Consider the following 19,828-nt stretch of genomic DNA (forward strand, 5'->3'; position numbering starts at 1 on the left):
CCGCGGGACTGAGTTAGTGGTCGAGTCGTTTTTGGTAATTGACACCCGTCGCATTAGTTTCAATTCATATGTTACCATTCATAGTGAAGTAGCCCTCTTTTTGATGTCTGAGTGCGTTATTTTATCTATCAAAGTCCTTCTTTGTCTATAGCTCGGGTCAGTCCCCCATGGTCTGCTTTGATTTTATCGAACAGGTCCGCGGGCTCTCGTGCGAGCCATGCAACGTTCCCAGGCAGGAACTGCTTCTTTCCTTGAGCTCCCTCTTTAGTTCCTCCCAGGCGTTGATCTCGCAACGGCCCTCCAGCACGTCCTCATATCGCGTCCGCCACCACAGCTTCGCATCCCCAGAGAGATAGATTGTTGCCATTGTGACTTGGTCGTCAAAAGGGGCACGAACCGCCGTACTGTTCCATGTCCCAGAGGTCTTCGAGCCTTGGCATTTCGAATCTCGTTGAATGGCTGTGGTTCCGGGACTCAAATGCGTCTGGAGTCGCCAGGTGAGACATTCGGTTCACGAACCGGAGACCTATCTCCACAGCAAGCTCCTCAATTTGACCCGGTCCGTCACGCTTTGGACATCGCCACCGGGATCGTTGAGACCCCACGAAGACGGCTCTCCTTCACTGGGAAGACGCGGTATTCATTAGCGAGGGTGACCAACGATTCCTGATTCTCCTGCCTTTCTGCCATAGTCTACACTTGTCCGCCCAAATGGTCGACCTTGCCATCAAGTTGGGTCACTCGATCCTTGAGTGTTTCTTTAGCAACAGCCGCCGCAGACAGCGCTCCATTGCTATCGTCAAGCTTGGACATGGTGCAACAAGAAGAGAATTAGCAGAAATCGAAAGGGATTTACCCAAAACTCCGCTCTGATACCTCCTAAAGCGAAATAGGCACGCGCCCGGGTAGAGAGTCTGCCTGAGTCGTGCGGCCCCAGGTGACGCCTATTGTAATGTAGCACCTGGGTTCAGCCTTCTCCTTGCCGAGTTTCGCTTCTGATCTCTCTCTGAGTCTCTAGTTTGTTACCTTCTACTACCGGTCTTCTCCTGCTGCTCGCTTCGCTTGTTTCGTTGAGCTCGCTTTCTTTAAAGAAACTAAAAAAAAGAGAATATGAACAGCAGCCAAAGACTTTTAAATGAGAGTAATCCGGGATGCTTCCAGCAAGAACTTAGACGGTATGCAATTGATCAAGTATGTTGCGGTCAACACAGCTTCTGCCCAAACGAGGTACATTCATCCCAAACATCATAGCTCCAACCGTTTCCAATAAGTATATATTTTTCCTCTCAGCTATTCCAGGAGTATACGCACAAGATCCCTGATGAACAGTGCCTCTGGAAATAAGATATTGAGAAAATTTCGTGGACATGTATTCTCCTCCAGAATCAGATCGTCAAATTCTTTTTTTTTTGCATTGGAAATAATGTCTGGCTTGTCGATTGTGTGCCGTTCACTCCAACATGGCGAAAATTATGTAAATTGGAGTGAAGAGGTAAAGTGCTTCTTGATGGGCCAGGAATGTTGGATAATTTTTAGTGGTGCGGAAGGTGAACCGGAGGATGTGGCGAGTAAGAAGCTATTGTTCTGGTCTGGTAGGGCTATGCATGCGATCATAGTGTCTGTAGCTGATGAGATGCGCCCCCATATATGGGGGCATTACAGACCCAAGAAAGGCATGGCTTACTTTGAGGGAAGAACATGCGACCGCAAGTAAGCGTCAGTGCCTGGAGACTGAACAACATGGCCTGAAGCGGGGTAGTTGGGGCTCTTTCTTCTTACTGTATTAAGGTGAAGAACCTTTGTGATCAGCTGGAGGCTTTTGGTATGAAAAACTATGAGGCCGGTAATCTTAGTCAGATCATGAAGGGTATAATTTTAAAATTATGATGGGATAAGGCAGTCTTTGCTACTGCATCAACATAACCCTTTACGAAAGCAATCTTCAAAGCCAGTTTTTGGCTTGATGAGAGTTTCTGAAGGCTAACTAGAATCCATCCAATTGTGGAATTCAAAGTCAAAAGCCAGTGGATGAGTCTGAAAAGATTCTACTAGGAACTAAACTCGCGGATCGGAGAAGCTACCGGCACCCAGATCTCTCATTGCTTGCCCGCGAGTGACCAAGTATAGGCCTAATTGCTTACGCAAAAGTCCCCTAACAAGAGTAGTCCCCTTCGGAAGGCTAAGAACAAGGAATGAAACTCCTAACGAAAGAGCCTCATCGGAGAATGCATAGTTTCAAAGCCCCATCCGGACTGAGAAGAAGAAGGAACTACAAGCGACCCTATCATAGGAACTACCATTCCCTGCTCGGAGAACTCACTAATAGCTTCCCAGTCCCATCCAGATGGGAAAGAAGAATATGAAGGAAAAGCAAGACCTAACAGCGGATACAACTGTGGATATCTTTTTATAGATCGCTTGCAAGAGTAAAAAGTGGGAGCTAAAAGCTCTAGTAGCTAGGAGTTGGCAGGCTAGGATAGCGAAGCTATTAAAGGTTAGTTAGCGGGAAGTCTTCGTTGAAAGTGTGAAAGAAAATGAGGAGGCACTGAATTGACAAGTGAAGGAGTTGTTAGTGGCTGAATTGCAAAGTCAAGGTATAAGACGAATCAGCGATCGCTACATCGTCTGCTGTTCTAGTCTTGAAAGATGTGTCACTGGGCTGAAGCTAAACGCCGAAACGAAGGCATAGCGCAGCTTCAGTCTAAGAACCAAAGCCAGGGCCAGAGCCCGTTACTAATACAGCTGCCCTGTCAGTAAGGAGTTGAGAGCTAGTAACAAGTTTGTAGCTGCTGAAGGGCTAGATCCATTCTATTCTACTAATGGAGTTCGTTCAATCAGTTGTTAGCTGCGACTAGAGCGAGTAAGGAGTTGTTGGCAGCTACGGTTGAAGCTGCTAAAGCAACGAAGCTAGCTGTCTACTAAGACAACTCCTCTGCCTTAATCCCCTCTTCTCTCCCCTAACAATCCATAGGGAAGCAAGCCAAGGGTTTGGTTTTTAGAAGAGTCAGTGAAGGCAGCTTCTTCTAGATCCAGTCACGAAGCATACTTGGGACTGACTTTTGAGGACAAAAAGACGGGGTTTCCTCCCCTGGGATTGCAGCTATAGGACAACGCGAAGGTCTTTCTCAAGTGCCTAATCCAACTACTCCTAAGCACCCATCCCTGCCTTAATCTGCTCTTTTCTGCCTTCCCTCCCCATCCCTAGGTAAGACCGGGTTCCGGGTAGAGTCACAGTCAAGGTAGCTGCGGCAAGAACCAGAGCTCGAGCAAGGCAAGTAAGAAGTTTGTTTCTAGCTCCGGCTAGAAGTTCTCCGGTTTATAGCCAGCTCCTTTATAGCTAGTAAGGAGCTCAGTTATCTAGTAATCGGTATCAGCTTTAGTTCTAAGGTTTAGTAGCCAGGTCAAGTACCTAATCCAACAGTCCGGTCATTAAGGAGTCAGTAGCTGCTAAAGCAACGAAGCTAGCTGTCTACTAAATACACCCAACCCTTTTCCTTCCCCTCCCCCTCTATAGGGAATCCGAGGTTTCTTAGCCGAGTCATTGAAGGTATCCTAAGCGCTATGAGCTCGGGCAAGCCGGTAAGTAGTTGGTAGCTAAAGCGACGCCCGGGCAGTAAGGAGTTGTTAGCTCCTGCTGAAGCAGTTGCAGTTCGAAGGGCTAGAGCCAGCTACTAGGGTTATAGCAAGTAACTAATCCAACAAGGTAGCTAGCCGCCAACACCCATTGATTTAAGTACCCCTCGGTCTCAAGCCCGGGTCCGCTGCCGTATGTATTTAGTTTCTAAGGCAGTTCTTTCTAGCTCAACTCGTTGGTTTAGCCCCACTCATTCTAGTTTTCCTTTTATGTCTCCTTGAACGAAGCGAAGAAAGTGGGTCTCTATCCTCCCTTCCTTCAAGCCCTCTGCCCTCTTTGAGTCTAAGTCTTTACTTCCTTCCTTTAGCTCAAGTTATAGACTTTAGCGGAGTCACTTCTGTTTGTTTGTCCTTTCCCTCGGTGATATCCTTTAGTTTCTGCCCTTTTTGGGGACTATATTCCATCGGAGTCACGTCCGTTTGTAGTGGTATTGTCCTTTTTTTTTTAAGCCACTGTAAGCCTCTGACTTCCGTATCTGCTTTCCAAGCCTCTTTTTCCGCTCCTCTAAAGAAAAGAAGTGAGTGACTAAAAGGATCAGTACGGAACTGTTTGTCCCTTGTTTCCCGGGTTAAGGTCCGTACAGATTCATTGAAGTTGGCTGCTGAAGGACTGGAGCAAGTAACTACTAGTCAATCAGTTACCGAGTCGGTAGCAGCTAAACGCCTAAGTAGTAGCCCGGGCAAGTACCCTATACAAACAAGGAAGCTAGTCGCTAGGGTAGCTAGAGTGGCTAGCATCCAAGGAGTCTATTATCTCAGGTAGCCAGTAAGAAAGAGTCTGTAGCTAGACTCAATAGAGGGACTTCCATTCTCTGCTGCTTCTCCGGTTGGTGCTTCTATCGAGGTTGGCCTCGAAGGCATTGCCTTTCCAGGCACTGGGAGACAAAGAAAAGAAGGCTCGCATTGGTTCGAGGCGAGCGGATAGGTGGGGAGTAGGAGGAATCAATGAAGTGCATTACTCCTGCCCCTGAGGATGGAATAGATGGACAAGAGGAGAGCCTTGAGTGCTTCCGGACTGGAGGAATATAATTTGATTACCCGCTAATTGGGACCTGCAAGAAGCGGACTTTCCTTGCTTTCTTTCGTCACAGTAGTTGGAAAAAGTCAAAGCAGCAGACCAGTAGTCCCATTCTCCATCTTTAGAGAAATTTTTGAAGAAGGTTCCGTTTAACACATCTTGGCCAAACAGGAAGAGCAGGAAATAAGTGCTTTGTCGGTTGAAAGTGAGTCACTGCTGTCCGGGCGATTCCGACAGCGTCCCTTGGCCTGGTCACCTATTATAACACACGATCCATGTCTCACTTTGATCTCACACCCCCATTCTCGTTTGAATTCTGGAGCTCGACCTTCGTTGCTCGGATGCGCTTGACTGAAGAGTCCTCGACAGGTCATTAGCCAGAAAGTTCCAAAGGGAGAACAAGTCTGAGACTCACTCGGCTATATCCTCCTCAGGACCTGTCCGACATGCTGTTGACTTGGAGATGAATTCTCCGGCCGTACCTTCTGCGGTCGTTACGCTTGGTCGGTCATGTTGGGACCAAAGAAAAGGAGAAGCCTCAACCGTGTCGATGGCATTATAACTAAGACCTCCAAAATCAACATCTACATCCCCCTTTCAGCCCTTTCAATGTTCATCTTCCCGCGTGAGGGTGATCAGCGCTCTCGTTCACGAAACCAACCGAGTTGCTCATGGGAAGGAGCATGTGAGGGAGAAGGACCATTATTCGTCTCTTCGAACGGAGCCCAGGTGGAATCCGCCCCCAGGTTTCCTTTTTTAACTATGTATAACCTCCTCATCAACAGACGTTTCCCGAATAACCATTCATTTAATGAAAAACCTGCGCTTGTTAGCAGCTGAATCACTCTCTCCTCTCGTAGTGGGCCTCTTTTCTTTCCCCCACTGGCATGAGGAAAGGGTCCATTCCACTAGCTCTTCTTCTTGTTTGTGAGAATAAATAGAGGGGTGCGCTTTCCCTTTGAATGAGTATATCTTCCCGCCCCCGTGCCTCCCTTTACTCAATGCTCCTGAAGTCCGAAAAGGAGACTGAGTGGACAGGGGGCAGGGAAGTTCAGTTACATAAATGGTAGTCGTGGACTGGTACCGCAGTACTGCTTTGGAGATTCCTTATTGTGATCCGGCTAAGATAGTCTCTTAAGTGCTAGCGTAGTGGGAGAGCAAATAGCAATGAACCTTATCTACGGTATTAGTTCCCTCCTACCAAGAACTACTAGAGCTCTCTATGCGAGGGAAAGAGTACAGATAGGCGGATTGACGCATTTGAGCAGGCAGGGAATACTTAGTGCTTGGAATATGAATGCTATGAGGCTTGGGCGAGAGAGCAGGTCTAGGAGGCCCAGATATTGCATCATGTGAAAGCAGCGGACCCATAAGAGCTGTAAACAAGTGAGATAGGCACGAAAGGGGGGCATTCTGGGGATGTCTTTCATCAGCCAGCACCTTCAACAGCCAGTGGGACAGATGCCGACACAGATTCGATTCCAGATTCGACGATAGGGTACGACCGATGACCAGGCAGGGCGGGGTGAAGCAAGCAGCAAGGGATTGGCTAAATAGAACAGATGCGACCGGGAATGGAAAGATCAGACCAGACCGATTGATAGAGTTTCTACCGATACAGGACGACAGCTCGACCGATTGAGACAGGGCAGATACGACCGATGGAAGGGATCTCTTTAAAAGAAGGCTTTTTTAACGTGGACTGATTCCGACCGTTTACCAGAAGACAAGAGATTCGCGGTATGGCTTCAGAAGAGGTAGTCATTATACAGATATCTATTAACGAATTGCCCTATTGTCGATTAACTGCGCCTACCTATCCCCAATCACACAGGAATGTTCGCTTGGCCGCCTACCAATGATGCCTTTCACTTTCGTCCCTAGCGTACTAGACTTTGATAAAGGGAATGCTACCGATACTTGAAAGACTCATCCTCTGGCAAAAGCTTGACTTTATTACTTCAATCGCCTATTTATTATTATTATATATATATTGCCTGTGCCAGTTTGCGCCTGCCACTCGTACTGAACTAACCAAAGAAGCAAGAGATACTGAAAGCGATTTACTTCTTGCCTTAGCTTCTATAAAAGTAAACAACTAATCTAATCCTCTTGAATTCAGAATTCACCCCATTGCTTAAAAAGAGAACCTTTTTTCTTTCGTTGTTACAAGTATATCCCCTCTCCGATCTCTTTAACAAAGCTCCTTACTAAATAAAGAAAGCCCATAGATCGAAACGTCCACACGAAAAACAAAAAAAATGTATACCTTCATACTCCACACGCTGCCATCGCGAACCAATCAAGACTCTCGAACGCAAAGGTTTCCGAAGGTCAATTTCAACACATAAACGCGCAAACTTCCCTCTCTTCACCAGAATTGTATTCAAATCCACTTTAATCGTACGTCCAATGATATTACCAACTTTCTTCAAGATTTCCTCATCAAAGTATTCAATCGGAATTTCAGGCAAACGCACCCACGCAGCAATGGTGGATATAGACGCCTCCGAGGGACGAAATTCTGGACGCCATTTCCGAATAGACAAATAATGCCCCGCAATAACCCAGGGACCATCAAAAAGCACATGATCATAATCATCTCTATTGGAAAGCCTTACCAAAAAGAAATCCGATCCCAGATCCACAACCTTCACATCTCCCATAGCTCCCCACATCTGCTGTAAACGATCACACATAAACGGAAAGCTAACGGACTTACCTAACAATTTCACAATCAGCGCATTCCGCCATGGTAACCTCAACCGCCGTTTCTCCTCTTTAGACAGAGAAACCCTAACCTCAGCAAAATCCCCAGCGATCTCATCATCCGAATCAGAATCATCAGCAGAATCACTATCCTTACTCTCCAAATCACAATCTCCATCCAATTCAGTAGAATTCGACTCAAACTTAGTCAACTTCGACAAATACGACTCCCTAGGAACCTCAGATTGTGCTTCGGAACCAGCCAACTCCACCATTCGAATTAAGAGGAGCACTATCCTCCCGCATCTGCTCACAGAGGCGAAGAAATCCCCGCCATTTTTACCTTCTTCTTACTCCGAAGCAACAGATCAGCCTCTTCCGTCGAAAAAGAACCCCCTGTCGAACGCTCGCCCATCACAAAACCAGAAACCCTAGCAGAGCTTCTCTCTCATACCTCAGATTAACTAGCGTATTTTTACTTCACTTCCTTAGTAACTGCTCTTGAAGCCTTATCAACATTGGGACGGGCTTTGAAGATGGGTGTACAAGAGCTTGTTTACAATTGATCACATGCAACTCTCCTAGTCTCTTGGGGCGAAGTCAGCTGCTTAACCTGACCAATATAGGTGACGGTAGGTGTGACTAATCACTAATCTAATCTCAATAACTAAATTCCACATCCTGACATTCCAACATGTGACTCGCTGCCCGAACTTTCTTGTTTTTATGCTAGCAGGGGTGGTTCGGGTGGGTAAGAAACATAGTCCAGGAAGACTAATTGAGAATGGGCCCATGGACCAAGATCTCGACCCAGCCCAGAGTCAGGGAGGGAAAACCAATCTCAGAAGGAAAATCCGGATGAAAGGGCAAATTCCTTTGATTCTTGGTTAGCTGACTAAGGGCGGATGGGGCGGGCAAGGAGAGCGGCATTGCTATAGGTTCGATTCATCAATGTCGTCAGTCACAGATTTATGTTGTCCTAATACCCGCGGATGAAGCTTTTTTTTTACCATAATACCCTGCAAGAGTTGCCGTTTCGTCGAATGCTATTAGGAGAACTTTTCAAAACGTATGTGTGAAAACGAGTATGTGACCAGAACTTAGATCTTTCCCCCAGGCATGGGCGGTAGGTGAGGTCAAAAGAAAGTACATGCGAGATGTAGCACCATCACAAGAGGTATCGTTCAGATAGATAGAGGGCAACCTTATCTATGAAATCTTTCACAATGTCTGGGCAGATATCCAATTTCTTTAATATAGTCGGCTAACGAAGCCAATGACTAGCTCTCACGATGTGTAAGAATTTGTCTACGATTTGATGGCAATTCGATCGAGAAAGTACGCTACAGAATAGCCCAATCTTTATTTTCTTTACACTTTTTGGGATCAAAAGGTAGGAAAGGACTTGTCAGCGATAAAAGCACACGAAGCGAGAACGCAACCCACTATAGTTCACTCCAAAAAGGCTTAGGAAGGAGTAGCACACTCTCCTAGGAAGGATTGCCCCGTCAACCGTGATGAATGAGTTACACAGGCCCGTTAGTTACACCGTTCTGGATAAAGAGATGTGGGGTAGGCTCTTTCCTTCTTTCAGGCAGCGTAGATGCTCATGGTGCGGCATACTTTTTTACAATTGATCCTATGGTATGGTCAAAGAAAGGAAGTTGACTGATGCTACTCCGTCTTCAGCCTAGCCTATCCCGCCCACCACCCTTGCTCTAGTCCCCGGAGTAGTTTGCCAGGAAGAAAGAGCAGCTTAGGTCAAGTTTCCGTAGTAGAGTAGTTCTTCCGTGGCATGATCAGAGCAGAAGACTCTCTCCATGCATTGGTCCGGTCAGTCAGGAGAAGGTCCACCTATGCGCGAAACTTACATCATTGATCAAACCCCCGTGATTTTGGCCTAAACTCGATTTCCCTTAAGGAACGACCCCTGAAAGATGCCAAAAAGTAAAGTAGTGATTTTGGCCATGGCGAGATCAAAGTTTTCCATTTCTGACATGTCGCTATAAGGGAAATTCATGTTGACTGGTTTTCCCGCTATATGAGACAAATCTTTCTCGAAATTTGATGCCTCTTTTGGGGAAATAGGCTTTAGTGATTTCACCCATAGGCGAGACAACACTTGATCGAGAAATCGATCCTGTATGAAGGAAGGTGCCATCCGTCCAATCCCGCGTTTGATCTTCCACTTGAGTCTGTGATGAATTAATGTAGTAAGGTGTCACGTCAACCTATCCACTGGATAATATGAAAGAAAAAGATAAGGCAGTGCATCTCGCCATCTAGAAGGAAGAACAGGTACGTGTGGAATGAAGGGAGAAGGAAGGCGCAGAGGACTCTTTGCCCTCGGAGTGTATCAAACTATTCAAGTATAGTTTGTCGCGGGTTGGTTTCCCTCTTCAACTACACGAGATGGACATAGGCTTGCATTCAACTTCATACTGAACGAGAACTTCCGGCTAGCATCCATGCTCTTCCCTCTCGATTTCGTTCACATGTGAGACTTGATTGATCTTGTGTTTGTGTTCAGTCAATGGTACCGACTTTGTGCTATCAGTTTCGTATGCCGCATCGTTAACAAACTGCACTGAGATAGGAGAAGGAAACGTCGATCAACTGTAGAGATATGCCGCACTTGACGAAGGACGCTTGATCGCCACACAATGGGCTGCCTGCTCTATACTTTTTCATGTCCCACCACCTGACTCACCTGTCTTTCCTATTTCTCCTCGTGTTTTTGGTTGTGTTTGTTTTGCTGGGAAGGTTTCCTTGCGAGTTCTTTCTTCTCGACAAGTAGAGCAGGGTGGTCGTAGATCAGAGCTGTCTCACTTTAGCAAGTGTATCGCTATAGCTGTTCTATAGGAGTGGAGTTGTCTCGCTTTGATAGCTGCTCTATAGCATCTATTATAGCAGTTGTATCATTATCCGAGCTATAGGTAGTTCATAGCTCAACGTAGTTGTTCCTATCCTAGCGATTTCCTAATAAAGAGTCCAACTGCCTGCTTGAACTGCTGTACAGAAGGAGCTATGAATATTAGCCAACCGCCTACTTGAAAGTGGAAGTTGTTTTGCTAACTGCCTACTCGCCTGCTTGGAAAGAAGGAAAGATAGGATTGGGCAATTCCGCCGGTTCCATCGCCTGGAATCTCGTCATCTGAGAAGGAGATAACATTGGGGGACATAACTATTCCCACCATGTTCTGGAGTGCATCTGGAGAAATGTCATTCGGGACATGTGCTTCTTTCAGAATGGAGAGCAGAGCGTCCCTGTGTTTGTCTGAAGTAAGGAGCAGCGAGAGAATGTTGATATGAGCTGGAGTCTTCTTCAGCTGCTCGACGACATCGTACTCACTCTTCTTCAAGACCCTGAGCACTTCTGCAGTCTCTTTTTCTGTTAAAGGGGGAAGAGCTTCTTCTCCTTCCTTGGCTGCTTCTCCTACTTGGCAGCTTTTATCACTTTTAAGTAAAACTTATTATTTTTTGATTGGCTTTTACGACAGGAATAGCCTTATTGTAATCCTTTTTCAAAAAAGTCTATCAAAACAGATTCAATGTTGTAGGGAACCGGCTCTGTATGCTGCTAGTGCACGGGATAGAAAGCCATCATATGGAGCGTCTTCGTCTTGTCTTTTGTGTTACGAGTGCATGCGTCCACCCCAGTCAACGGTTGGCAGGGCTTTCACAGGTACCTTGTACGTAGTTAAGGTGAAGCTTTGTTTGATTTGATCCCGAACCGCCCGATCCCTATTTAGAAGCCCAGACCCCCTTTGCTCATGAAGACATACTACCAACTGGATTCCTTTTATAATGGACCCACTTGATAATGAAGAAAGAGGGTTGCAACCAAAATGCTAAGTACGGGGACTAGGTTACGACGTTGGAAGACAAAGGGCTACTCCGTATTCTTCCTAACCATCAGTTCGTATCGCAACTAAGAATCTATTTTCTTTATCCAGACGTAGATGCGGCTCCCACGAGTAGTCCTATTACAGCCACTGCGCCTATGGCCGCTGCTCCCAAGTACTTCTGCTCCTTCAAGGTCGCGTCCGCTTCCCCTAATGAGGATGCTCCCTCTGAAAGTACCTCCTTAGCTACTTGGAGGCTTTCCGGGTCTAATAGGGATATGGTCTCTGTCACCATAATGGCTTGTCCCGTTAGGATCCCCCACCACGCGAGCATTCCCACGGCTAAAGACGGAAATACAATCGCTTCTATCCCTACTACTCTTCCGCCTTGTGCACTGGAGCCGGTTTCTCTCAATTTCCTCCCGCTAGATCCAGAGCATCCGTATAGGCTTCACCTTGTACTCCGTTTATGGTAAAATTCTTCAAAAGGGACTCAAGAAAAGGGAGATTTTCGCTTTCCGCATGTAAAGCTTCGGCCGCAACCATAACATCTTCGGGACTCCTGTTAATCATCAACTCCCCCAATTTCTCGTGTATATCAGATTGAAGCTCTATTATACGTTCACTGGAAGGGTGAAGACCCGGATGATCCTCAAAAATACCATGAGAAGAACCCTGAGTGCCGGATGATTGAAAACTATAATCGTTAATAGTAGTCGTCGTGGGTTCACTAAGTGAATCATTCCAATTAGCGGTCGGATTAAAATGACTCGAATTACTACTACTCAAAGATGAACTATCTGAAATCCAGAAGATACTGGCGGAAGGAAAGGGAATCTTATTTTTTTTACATTCGAGTTCCCTCCAGACAGCTTAACTCCGTCAAGCCTGTAGGAGTAGTGAAGAATTCTAGTGAGTTGTGGTTGTTCCCTCGACTGACCGAGAAAAAGAAGTTCCAGAGGCATCTTCCATTCATATCGATTTGGGTTTTTCCGCACCATATTTTGATCTGCCTCTTCTTCGATCCGGAATTCCCAGCAAATCCTTGACTCCTCGAATACAATGGGATTTCACACCTGGCGAATCTTTCACTCTACCTCCTCTTATTAAGACCATAGAATGCTCCTGCGAATTATGACCTTCGCCTGGAATGTGAGCAAATATATCATGTCGATTGCTCAACCGTACTTTGGCTATCTTACGTAGAGCTGAATTAGGTTTTTTCGGTGTTCTCGTTGAAACACGCGGGCGTACTCCTTGCTTCTGGGGACATTGATCCGAAGCTCGAGTACGGTCCGTGCGCCGTTTTTCTTCTCTACCATGACGAATCAATTGATTTAATGTAGGCATCGCTCTTTCCTTTGTCCTTCCCCCCGATTTTTGCCCTATCACTAGTGGTTATTCCCGATCCGAAGCACCCCTTTTCCATTCATAGAGAGATCCAATCGTCAAAATCAATAAAAAGGCCATCATGGACCAAGATCCAAACGGATCAATCTTGTTGGGAGGTACTGCCCAAGGAAAGGAAAAGGTTACTTCCGGATCAGGGATAATAAATAAAATTGAAACAAGATAAAATCGTATATCAAAACGACTTCTGGCATCACCGGAAGGATCGAAACCACATTCGTAGGCCGACAATTTTTCTGGATAGGTCGAACTATTGGAAGCAAATGGAAAAGGAACACCGAGTGGGATCAAAGAAACTAGCGGACTGATCACTAAATAGATACAAATAGGTGAAAATTCTGACATCACCACAGCCCACTTGGTTCTCTCGCTCCTTGCTCGCGGAGCGGCATACCGGAAAAAAAAGAAAGAAGAAAAAGCAAGCCCATTTTTTTTTTATTTTGTAGCCATAGGTTCCCCTACGGCTACCTTGTTACGAACGATTCAGAGAAGGGATTCCCCTAAGACTAAAGAATAATTTGATTATTCCGAATGGCGTGTACTACCCGCATATAAGGAGCGCTCTGCCGCGTTCCATTCGTTTGGATCTCCATTAAGTATCGGTCAAGGGTTTGTTCCGATAAAGGGAGCATCCTAGTAGGATGGGTAAAGAGGATTCCCCTGATTTCGTTTATCCGAAACCTGATTCGATCGGGAGCATAGCCATCGAAGACCAAAGCAGCTTCTATATTCCTTTCTATCGGAACGGCCCTTTCTAACCGGCCGGCGAATCCCGCCAAGCCGGTTATGACCCAGAAAATAAATCTGAAGGCGCTGTTGCAGCTCTATGAAACGCTCTTGATCTGTTATTAAGGGCTGGTCTAGCCGGGGAATATCCGGCGGGATCGGGTGCCGGATTTCATGCCCGGGTGCGCCTTGAGGCATGCCGGTTTCCGGTGGAATCTCCGGATCAGCAGAATTCAAAGAAATTGCTGGAGAACCGGCTCGAATATCGCAGTAGGCGACCGAAAACTTAAATTGGATAATTATAAAGAGGAAAAGACAAAAGAAGCAAGTTCTTTCGAAAGAAGTGGCATGAGTAAGTTCTTTCGAAAAACTTTTTAAATGGATGAAGCCCGATACTATAAAGAGAAGCAAGATTAAATAAAGGGCAAGAACTTCCGTTTCTATGGTTATAGGGAAATGCCAGGGGTCGCTTGGCACTTGTTCCACTGCCCCAAAAGTAAGGAAGAACCCTTCTAGAAAAAGAATTTTACTTTGCTTCGTAGCATAAAAAATCCAAATGGAAAAAAAGATAGCAAAAGCTACCCAACCTACTAGATCCTTTACATAATAGGAGATCCCCTCTTTTCGAGGTAGATTTGCCGATAAGCGGCGTTTGCACCTGATCGGTGACACAGTCAGGAGTGGAGGAAAGAGTCGACGCATGGTTTTGCATTTTTAAGCTTCCAATTTAGAGGCCGAGGCTTTCGCCTACCTCATGGGCTTCCGCGACACCCTTTGCTACTCGATGCGCAACTGCGCCCCCGCCCTGACGCGGCCACAAAAACGACCCCTTACGGAACCTGGGATCCTGTCCCTTGGAAGGTCCTCGTAATGGCCCGATCAGGATCAAATCTAGAGAATCTTAGGATTCTCGTCACGCTTTTTCATTCACTATTTTATGTTATAGATTCCTCGTCGATTCTTCCCCTCCTTCCTTTTCTCTTGGGCATCTCACTTGGAATGCAAAGCTTTCGATCTTGTACTAATAAATTCGGTAGACTGAACACCAACCCAATCTCAACAAGTTGAATTGATGCGCTGTTTTCCCCTTCTCTCTACCCTAAAAATAAGTCGAGGGAAACTGCAAAACATCGCCGATCTCATCATTGAATACGCAATTTCGAGATAGCAGAGAAGGCTTTATTTCGGATACAGATTGGGGAACTTCTTTCTTTCTTGCTTTAATAGCGGTCATTGCAGGCAGCAGCGGCGAGTGAAAGCAAGCGTAGGGCTGATCCCGTTAGGAAGAGGGCTTCCCTGGCTTAGGTTCCTTCACCCCTACGCCTAGGAAGAAGCCTCTTGTATGTACGGGCTTTATGAGGGCTAAACCGAGAGAGGTAGCGAGCCCAACTAAACCATGCCGCAATTGGGAATAAGAAGACTCGACTTGCATGTGTTAAGCATATTAGCATATGTTTATTCTGAGTCTGTGGTAGCTTTTCCTGTCGCAACGGTCCTGTAACGAGATCTCAGGCAGGCCCCTTAATCTACCATCCATAAGGTAAGTAAGGTAATAACTTCAGGCATGGAGGGAGGGAGTCACTATCTCCATCCATATAGATAAGGTCAGGGAAAGGGAATCGACCTTCCTTAAGGGTTGAGGGGGATTTCCGCCCTTTCCTTTAAGCATATCGGCCTGGTTCCATTCCCTACTCATCTCGAGAGCCTAAAGTCAGATCGAAAGCCTTTAAGTTAAGTCAGACTCATGAATGAATACACCTGCTCCGTGCACGCTCGGGCCTCTATGCATTTCAACCTCTCCCTAACGGATTAGTCGAAACCATGGAAGGGAAGCAATGGCCAACCCGCCCGTCTTTATTTGCTTCTTTACCAAGCACCTTTTTGGTTTTTCGTTGCTTGGTTTAGATCAATCTGATGTTGAATGTCCCTCATGGGCGGTAATCCCGCGGGTAACTCTTCTGGGATAAGTTCAGCGAACTCTTCAAGCAATTTGCTAACCTTGGAAGGTATAGGAGTGCCCTTTCGAAATAGGGGCTAGCGTCTTTAGTTCCGTACCCTAGCCCTGTTTCCCGAGCTTCCGTTTCAAACTTTCGCCTAGTCAGCAAATTCTCAGCTTGCATTCTATTTGTTTGCCTTGTAACACTAATGACACCTTCCTTAAGATAAGAGGCAGCAACACCGCCTTTGCACCATCCTTCCAAAAGGTATGCGTTTTCTTTTCTTTCTTGTTCAATAAAGAGAATCACCTTACGATCGAATTGCCATGGTTGCCCAAGCAAGAGGTGACAGAGTTATTGGTGGGGGTTCGGTCCGTTATAGGTACGACATCGCACCAAATTGCATCCTTGTAGGATTTTCCAATGAAGAAAGTGATCAACGGAGACCTCATTTCCTTTCTTAAACCAAGTACCCTTACTAGTAAAGTAAAGGGGCTCGAAAGGTTGACTTAGATAGGGTGCGCGTTAGCGCACTGTATTTTTTTTCGTTTAGTCAAGCGGTTTATCAAAGAAAATTCCTTCTCTTGCTAGCCGAGTGAGGTAGGTAGATCAGAGAATTCCTTCTTTTCCGTACGCTAGACAGGTACTTTCGGTAGTTACGGGAAGGGCAGCTAGGCTCACTAATCTATATAATCTTTTCTTGTTGCGTGCACGTGTAGCAGTCATGGCTTGGTCACCGCAGTAACCTCCTTCTGTTTCGGTAGTTGGCTCATATAAATCAAGCTGTTTTCGGTAGTTCAGTTGTGTTAGCTTGTTGTAAGGCTAAAGTTTAGAGAAGATCTTCTTTCCTTTTCCTTTGTCTCTATCCTGGGCTGCTTTTAATTATCTCCCACGCTTCTTTCAGGTTATGACAGGATTGCCAATATGTTGGGGAATCTAAGTGAAGATATCGTTCAGGACGACGCCTTTTTAGACGGCAGTGATTTGTTTGGTCTTTCCCTTGATAGTCCGCAGACTTCAATCCTTGTGAACCTAGTTAAAAAAACTGGCGCTGCCGAGGTTCCAGACTCAGGCGAGGTAGGAATTTAGTTACATCTTAGCTGGTAGTGATGATTTTTCCTCCTCGTTTAGGATTACTGAATTCCCCTTTTTGTCTCGGAACAGGTAGGAGATCCAGATTTAGATGACAAAGTGCCGGTTGGCTCCTTTTATCTTAGCACTGAGACCATCTGCGAGAAAGTCACTTCCTGACGCTTCCGGAAAGCAGAATGGTTCTCTTCCAGTGACCAGATTAGATCCAGTATCACCGACCACTTCTTCAGACGTAGTTCTTCTTGATACTTCCAAGAACGACGTAGAGATGTCTGTATCCAAGAACCTCCAAGTCCCACTTCAGCAGATTAGAAGTCTTGTCCTTATCAGGTCAAGACAAGACTTGTCTACTTGGTCTGATTTTCCCCTAATACTTGAATAAGGCAATCAGGGTTCTTTGACTGGTGATGCCGTGGCTAGCAAATCTATAGTGCTGGGTTAGATGCTTGGCTCCAGTCTTTGTCTTTAGATATTTTTGAATAAGATGGGTAATTCTTTGATTAGCAGCCTCCGAGAGTGTGCTCTAGTAGAACTTTCGGATATGTCTACAGTTGCCGATGAGATCTTTTTTGAGTCACTGGGCTTTGATCCGTCGCCATTCTCTAAGCAGAGTCGTTCCTTTGTTCATTGCAAGTGTTGAGTTTGAGGCAAACGGAAGAAGTTCGATCCGGATGTGATCTTGGAGAAGAAGAACGTCATCGTGGCAGAGGTAGTAGCTCAAGCTAAAGAACTTGAGAAGACCTTGGAGGAAAAGAGTAACTTGCTTGATGCATGCCACGCTGTACGCAAGGATCTGAAGACCGCCCACTCATCTTTGCAGGAGCAGATCATTGAGTTGGAAAGGAAGCTGTCGGGCTTACCGACCGGGCTAACTATGAATGGCTGAGTTACCGGGCTTCGAGGGAACCCGCTTACTAATGGATAGGCACGAAAGTCCCGTTGCCACATCGAGCTATGAAAGACCTTCTTTTTCGCTGAAATTGACCTAAACGCCCTCCGCGGAGTGGGATCAAAAGGCTACGCTCCTTTCGAAAATACCGGCTTCAAAAGAGCTCTTTAAGCAATACACAAATGGAGACTGAGGACAAGGGGCTTGCTGCCCTTATTATACACCTGGCGGGACCTTTGATTTGATTCCTCCGTCACCAAAGGGAAAAACCGAACCCCACCTTCGGGAAAGAGACCCATCTAGGAAATGCGGCATGAAGGCTCGAGAGACCTCTTTTGATTTGGCGCGTGGGACAATTTGTGGTGCTGCCAGACCGTAGTAACCTTTTCGCGAGTAGGACGACCTCCTTCACACAAGGGAAGGATGGGATCGATACCGATCACCATTAGGTTGGGTAGGTCTCTAAGAGAACAGAACACCTTACTCGAGAAATTTGCCTTTTAGAGGCCTTGATTGTTCCAAATACTTTATCTCGAGAAACCTGGTACAACCCCAGCCTTTGCTCAACGTCGATTGAAGTCGGGGAAGGCTGATCCAGTTAGAGCCGCACGAACACGCCTAGTGTTGTACCGGCTTAGCCAATGCTCGGAAACAGAGCTAGGTTAATCTCCTACTACGGCCCTAACAAGAGCAGCAAGCCAGAGCTTAGCCCTAGGATATTTAAACCACAGTCTTGACTTCGAGTTTAGGGAGATACCCGGAGGGAGGACCTCGCAGACACTTGAGACTCCTAGAACCCGTGGGTTGGAGACCCCATTTCTTGAAGTCGGGCAAGGGTGATCGATTTATATCCAAAAAACCCGAACACGCCTTTAAACGAGCTCCAGCAGAAAGGATCAATCTCGCCATAGAGGAAAGAATGAATCTTTTCATACTGGGACCGGATAGCCAGATCTGGAAGGTAAAACCCTGACTGTGGGAAGGGATGAATGAAAGACTTCGGAGCTCAGTCACAGGACAGGGGAGCAACCTTATGTTAAAAGACTTTTCTATTTGCTTTTTCGCTCCCGTAATGGGACCCTACTCTTTCTTTTAAGATCAATAGTCTTCTGAGGGAGCATGCCTTATCTCTCTTTAACTACAGGAAGCTCGGTCCATAGGATAGCGGTTGAATGGCCTCGGCCTTGGTTGGGTTCCCAGATTAACATATTCGCAAAGAAAGAGAATATGGTACAGTGGTATGGTACAGAGCATACCATATTAAACAGCCCCCCTTCTATTACGCTATTTGGAGGGAAGAGAGTAGGTTCCTACTCGGTTAACAACTGATTGTTTCACAGAATCGGTTGTTCACTAAGATGTCCTACTGCTCCTACTTCTAGTGAGAGTGACCTCGGAAAGAGAGAGTTTATAGACCTTCACTCTTATTCACGCGATATTGATATTGCTGGATCGGGCTTTCGCCCATTGTCCAAGATTCTCCACTCCGATACCAATGAAAGAGAGGCAATACCTTGAATGAATGAAGATATGTGTAGCAAAAATATAAGAGAAAGACTTTTATAAATCCAGAAGAACTTGAAGCTCGAAAGAACCGGTCAAAGGAATTGATGCCCGGTCGGGAAGAGATGGTAGACGGCAAGGCAGGCCACTCATAAGAATAAGACGTCCAGAAGATGAGAGATATGATAGAGACAGAAACTAGCACAGAGATGACAAAACAGAAAGTGGGAATTGAGAAGATACAGTGCCAGTAAGAGACAAAAAGGGATGAGCAATTTCACCGGAAGAAAGGTTCCAGACGCCGAGCAGAAGAAACTTGCACCGGGTAAGGAAGAAGTTACAAAGGAAAGAAGTCCAAAGCGGAAAAAGAAAGGTCCGGTAGGAATAATAAGAATGAAAGTCCAGGTTTGAGTTTGGGAAATGAGGTAGACGCTCCCGATGGAAAAGGGGGATCAATATTCCGGGACGGAGCCGGAGGCGGTGTCCAGTGGAGTGACAGTAAAAGCAAATTCCTGCAAGAAAAACAATACCGCCGTCCTAAGTGAATAGCCTCTCTCCTCTCTCTGCCTTAGTAGCCCGTCTGTGGTACTAATTCCTCTCTCTGTCTCTGCTTTATGGTTGTTAGTTCAAGTAGGCCAAGCTGAAGTCAGTCCGGTCAATCAATCAAGCATTCCATCGAAGCAGTAGGACGTATGGCTTATATCATCTTTCCTGCCAATCCGCTTTCAAGCTTCAGTCTTCAAGTTAAGAAAAAAAGTACTGGCATTCCTCCTCTTAAATAAATCGGGGAGTGAATACTTTTATTCAATCAACTAGTAGGAGTTCATGCTTGGAAAGAGTTCCTCGGTAGCTGTCAAAGCAAAGGGCGTTAGCGCTGAAGTCTGAAAGTCAAGAATCTTGGCTCTCCTAGCTGCACATTCATCGTATAGAGCCACACTGTCCTTTCCTTGCTCCTTACTCTTTTTTGAGTGCCATTAGTTCGAGTTCGAAAATGAATCTCAGATGGACATGAAAAAGAAGGATCTCGAGTGAGATTCATACTGTCTTCTTCAATAGCTGGGGTTAC

At 46.0% G+C, this 19,828-nt stretch overlaps 1 pseudogene across 1 annotated transcript in view; it reads left to right on the forward strand.

Annotated features, from left to right (window-relative positions):
* Positions 1–12,626, forward strand: part of LOC145789453 (NADH-ubiquinone oxidoreductase chain 2-like) — a 19,641-nt pseudogene extending 7,015 nt beyond the window's left edge. The window contains exon 2 of the transcript XR_014327395.1: positions 1–12,626. This exon is cut by the window's left edge and continues 1,650 nt beyond it. The product of XR_014327395.1 is annotated as an NADH-ubiquinone oxidoreductase chain 2-like (transcript).
* Positions 12,627–19,828: the final 7,202 nt, after the last annotated feature.

The sequence above is a fragment of the Camellia sinensis genome, chromosome 4 (assembly GCF_055761805.1).
Source record: "Camellia sinensis isolate YWXY chromosome 4, ASM5576180v1, whole genome shotgun sequence".
Classification (NCBI taxonomy): Eukaryota; Viridiplantae; Streptophyta; class Magnoliopsida; order Ericales; family Theaceae; genus Camellia; species Camellia sinensis.